We start from the raw sequence: 6,000 nt of genomic DNA, 5'->3' as shown, positions 1-6,000 counted from the left end.
TATTTATATGTATACAAACTAACAATCATGAATAGCAATATGGCACACATTAAGTTACAAATAAACACAACAACAACAAACCGAGCAAGTGTTTACCAAAGAAGAGCGGGAGATGGGATGCGTGTTGATGTCAATGCTTCCGTTTGCTATGGCTTGGCTTAACTCACGTACGTAGTTACATATATTCGTAAATGTGTACGTTTGTTTAGCTTCACAAATTTCTATAGATATTTATTTATCTTAAGGACATACATATATACATATATAACCGAGAAAATCTAAAGTCATTCAATCAATTGACGTCGAATATTTTCCTTTCTCTTTTCCCTTCTGGAACAGTTTTCATTGAATTTGTAACTTAATAACCTTAATTGATAAATTTTGTCTTGTTATAGCCATACCGGAGGGGAATCCACTCGAACCTTCTTCAATTTTTGTACTAAACCACCCAAAACTTCAAACCGTTATCACTTTAAGAACTTAATTTAACATTGTATATTGAATTGTTTTTTAAAGTGACAGGCACTCTTTTGTGAGAGAGATGGAGAGAGAGACGACGATGACGGTGAGGAAGGGGAAGCAAACTTTTCACACACTTTTCATGGAAAATAAACAAATATGGTTAAAACTTTGATGAAATGTAAACTAAAACGTTTCAGCCTTGCAATTTGGTAAAATAAATTAAATTTATATTCATAATTTAGTTGAAATTGTTATTGAGCAAAAGTTTTGTGTTTCTTTTTTTTTCAAAGTTCCTTTGTTTATAAATTTCGATAATTGTATCCTTGAAAACTTTTGTGGCTTTAGGGGTGGCAAGGATTTACCAGAAAAAAAGTTCTTTTGCTATTAATTTATTAGTTTCACTAGAAAGGTCTGGTTTTACATTGGCTTCTTGAAATGGGCTTTTGTGCAAATTTGCTTGTGAGGGTAATCATTGCATAGAAAGAGGCTGGAACAAGGTTAGATCTAATTGAAGGCTAAAGCCGAGAACAAAGTGGTTTAACACTTTGTCTTACTTACAAAAGCAACTTTTTTTGTAAGAAAAAATGAAAAGTCGGGCGGGGCCGACTATATGATACCCTACACCACTAACCATATTTAGTAGAGCTCCCGTAACAAAAGAATTTATTTGAAGTAGATCATGCAACCTATCAACATTTGGCTTTAGATTGACTGATTTAAACCACATTTGAAGTACTTGCTTCTGGACTGAATTTGGTTGGAAATTCAGGATTTTTGACAGATATTGGCCATTTGGTGCACAATCAACGCGAAATCGGTTGAAGATATATATGGGAGCTATAAATCTGAACCGATCTTATTGAAATTTGACACATGTATATCTGGGCTGTATCTGATATCTGGTACCAAATATCATTGTTGTCCAATGGATGTTACGCATGTGAGGGACTCAAACACCAAATCGGATGAATCATATATATGAGAGCTATAGCTATATCTGAACCGATTTTCGCTAAATTTGATGTACTTTCTTCTAGACTGAATTTAGTTGGATGTGTGATGTATAAAGACGGAAATAGAGATATCATTTTTTTTGAGCACCTATAGCGAAATTTTATGAAGTTTTTTATTAGCTACAGAAAACTGTGGCTATGGTATTATGTCTTTGTGAATTTGTTTGTAACATGGAGAAAGAAACGAGATAGACCTATGGTAGCTTTTTAACATACTCACCGAATCATTTTCTGAGCCGATTTGTGCATGTCCTTCCGTTCGTATCTCTGTTCATGTTTTTTTGTGAGCAAAATGCCGGTCGCAGTATAGTCCGACTAAGTGCGAACCCAATTGAAATTGGCAATATTCGAATCAGATTTGGATATGGCTCGCATATATATGTTTCATCCTAATTGGTGTTCAAGTGCCTCACTTTCTCACATATGCACTCCACAAGAATGATATTTAGTGCCAGTTATCAAATACAGCTACGAAATGCCTGCTTCAAATTTTATCGAGACCGGTTCAGATTTGGATATAGCTCTTATATATCTTTATCCGCTATAAGTTTTATTGCATTCACAACAATGATATTTGGTATCGGATATCAGATACAGTTCAGAAATTCCTCTGCCATATTTTATGGAGATCGGTTCAGATTTGGATATAGCTGTATATACATATATCTTCATCGGGTTTCATTGTTATTGTTCACCATATATGTAATATCTGCCCAAATTGGAAATCTCACAATCAACCGAATTTCTCCATTTGGTGGAATTCGGCTCCGATATATATTTTTACACCCTCCACCATAGTATGGATGATATATTCAAATTGTCATTCCGTTTGTAACACCTCGAAATATCAGCATAAAATTTGATTTCGATTTAACAATGACCATCCGTCCGTCTGTGGAAATCACTCTAGCTTCCGAACAAATTGAAGTAGGTTGATAAAATATTACGCAAATGTGTATTTCGTCTGCAGGACTATTGGCATTGAAAATGAGCTATCTGGGTCCACGTTCAGTTATTGGTCCATATAACTGTACTTCCCAAAATTCGGTATTTTGATGATTTTATTGACGTTATTCATCGAATTTGAAGTTCCTTATGGGTACCACAGTCTAAGACAGAAAATTATCTGTGCAGGTTCACGTCTTCATATAGCCCCCATATAACGGTACCTCCCCATATTCGGTTATTTGTTGATTTCAGCGACATTATTTACCGGAATTGTTTCAAATTTTGTATTTAAAGTTCTTAATGGATACTACAGCCTATGACTGAAAATTGTCTTTGCAGGTCCATTTCGTCATATAGTCCCCATATAACGGTACCTCTTAATATTTGGTATTTTGATGATTTTGGCGACATTGTTCATCGGAATTGTTTCAAATTTTGTATTTGAAGTTCGTAATGGATACTACAGTCTAAGACAGGAAATTATCTGTGCAGGTTCACGTCTTCATGTAGCGTCCATATAACGGTACCTCCAGATACCTACCTTATTCACCTTTTTTTTAAGTTTCGCATTTGAATATTGCAATGGCTTATGACAAAAGTTGCCCATGCAGGTCCACGTTGTCGTATATAGCTTAATATAATGGCTACATTCGGTTTTTTAACGGTTTTTAATTATTTAATTAATTTATTATTATTATTATTATTATTATTATTATTATTATTATTATTATTATTATTATTATTATTATTATTATTATTATTATTATTATTATTATTATTATTATTATTATTATTATTATTATTATTATTATTATTATTATTATTATTATTATTATTATTATTATTATATTATTATTATTATTATTATTATTATTATTATTATTATTATTATTATTATTATTATTATTATTATTATTATTATTATTATTATTATATTATTACAAGGAAACGGATACACGTGGCTTCTCCTTGACAAGGTAATTATTATAAGCTGTTATCTCACACCTAGTGACAACATCGATACTTTTCAAGCGAAATTAGACTCCATTGAAGATTTTGCAAGAACTCAATGCGAAGACATGATAGTAGCCGGTGACTTTAATTCCCGTGCTACGGATTGGGGAATGCCAATAACCGATTCACGGGGCAAGCGTGTAGTAGAGATGATCGCCCGACTAGGTATGATCACTATAAACACAGGAAATGCAACAACTTTCAGGCGTCCGGGATGTGAGGGCACTATTCCAGATGTAACTTTGCTTCAGAGAAGTTACTAAACAAAATAAAAGAGTGGAAGGTCTTAGAAACCTACACAGCAAGCGATCATCAATACATTTCTTTTTTGATGGAGACGCATGTAAATCCGCAGAACACAAACAATCGCAGAAACTCCCGAAGATGGAATGTCAGTAAGCTCAATCAAGATACTCTACTCTCGCAACTGGACTTGCTTGCAGAAAATGACATCACCACGTTAGATGCCAAACATTCTGTTAACCGTGTAATGGCGATGATTACAGCTTGCTGTGAGAAAGCAATGCCAAAAACAAACGCAGGGCCACGGCGAAAAGAAGTATATTGGTGGAATGCTTCGATCAACGACTCCAGAAAAAATTGCATCCGGAAAAGGAGGAAATATACCAGAGCTAGAAGAAGAGGTGAAGCTGTAGCCGAACACTGCGCGTACAGAGAAGCAAAAAAACAGCTAAAAAATTGCATATACAAGAGCAAGAAGGACAAGTGGGAGGAACTGAGGAAAGATATAAACAAAAACCCCTGGGGCCTTGGATACAAAATTATAATGCAAAAGCTCGGAGGACGATGCTCAGCGGAAACGATGGACGAGGTTGAAATGCAAAATATTGTAAACGCGTTATTCCCACATCACGATACATGCGATGAAATGGAAATTGAGTACACTGCAGACACACCACTTTTCTCAACAGAAGAGTTGCAAACAGCCGCCCGCAGCCTTAAAAATAGAAAAGCACCCGGACAGGACGGAATACCAGCTGAAGTTATAAAGCAAATAGCACTATCCCGGCCAGATATCCTCCTCAACATGTACAACAAGTGCCTAGCTGAGGGTGTTTTTCCAGACGTATGGAAAATACAAAAGTTGGTTCTAATAAGCAAAGGAAAGGGTGACAACACATCGGCATCATCGTACAGACCGCTATGTATGCTAGATACAGCAGGTAAAATGCTTGAGCGGCTATTAAAACCTAGACTCGGAGATGCAATTCGCGCAGCAGGAGGACTCTCTAGCAGACAGTACGGATTCCGCCCGGGTAAGTCCACAGTGGGTGCCCTAAATGAAGTGGTGACCACCTTCGAAGCTGCACAACTTTAGAGCAACTTTAGAGCAACTTTTAGCAACTTTAGATGTTAAAAATGCATTTAATAGCCTGAGATGGGCAGACGTAATAGAAACGCTTGATAAAATGTTCAATATCCCGATGTATCTGCTGAACATGATAAGAGACTATCTCCGGAACCGCGTACTTATATACGACACAAAGCAAGGTATACGGAAGTTGCAAATCACATCGGGAGCTGCCCAAGGATCAATACTGGGACCTGACCTCTGGAACGCGACGTACGATGAGATCCTAAAAATCGAGATGCCAGATGATACCTTCCTCGTAGGATACGCCGACGATATCGCAGCGGTAATCCAAGCAAGAACCACTGAAGAGGCGCAGCGAAAATTGCGACAAACAATGATACGCGCTAAGACCTGGCTAGATTCTCACGGCCTAGAACTTGCCATGCAAAAAACTGAAGTTCTACTCCTAACAAAGCGGCACATAAATGTAGAAATAGAAATCCCTATAGGAGATTTGATCATACCAACGAAGTCGTGCATTAAATACTTAGGTATGCGGCTAGACACAAAGCTGACTTTCTTGAAACAGATTGAGTACGCAACAACGAAAGCGGCCAAAATAACAGCTCAGCTAAGCAGACTAATGGCGAACATAGGCGGGCCACTCCCTAGTAGAAGGAAAATGTTAATGGAAGTTATAAACAGTATCCTTCTGTATGGGTCAGAGGTCTGGGCATCAACGCTAGAGAAGCGAAATCGAGCAAAAAGACTGCTTGCGGTGCAACGAACAGCAGCACTCAGGGTGACATCAGCGTACCGTACAGTATCCACCGATGCAATTTTGGTTATAGCCGGAATAATTCCTATAGATTTGCAGGCACTTGAGCGAAAAAATACCTTTAAAATGAGACAGCAGAGCTCAATCCAACCGGAAGTGGAATCTGCAATAAAACTAGAGACAATTGAATTTTGGCAACGCAGATGGGCAAATAGCGCAAAAGGTAGATGGACGCACAAACTGATCCCCGACGCACAGATATGGCACAAAAGGAAAGTAGGGGAAGTAGATTACTACTTGACGCAAATGCTTTCTGGGCACGGATATTTTCGTAAATATCTCTATAAAATGGGGAAATGCGACACACCATATTGCATATACGAGGATACGGAAGTTATTGACGACGCAGAACACACTTTCTTTCGGTGCTTGCGTTGGGCAAATATGCGCGAGATGTTGGAGTCCGATAT

This window comes from Musca domestica, unplaced genomic scaffold, assembly GCF_030504385.1.
Source record: "Musca domestica strain aabys unplaced genomic scaffold, Musca_domestica.polishedcontigs.V.1.1 90, whole genome shotgun sequence".
Classification (NCBI taxonomy): domain Eukaryota; kingdom Metazoa; phylum Arthropoda; class Insecta; order Diptera; family Muscidae; genus Musca; species Musca domestica.
Note: the sequence above shows the minus strand (reverse complement) of the source record.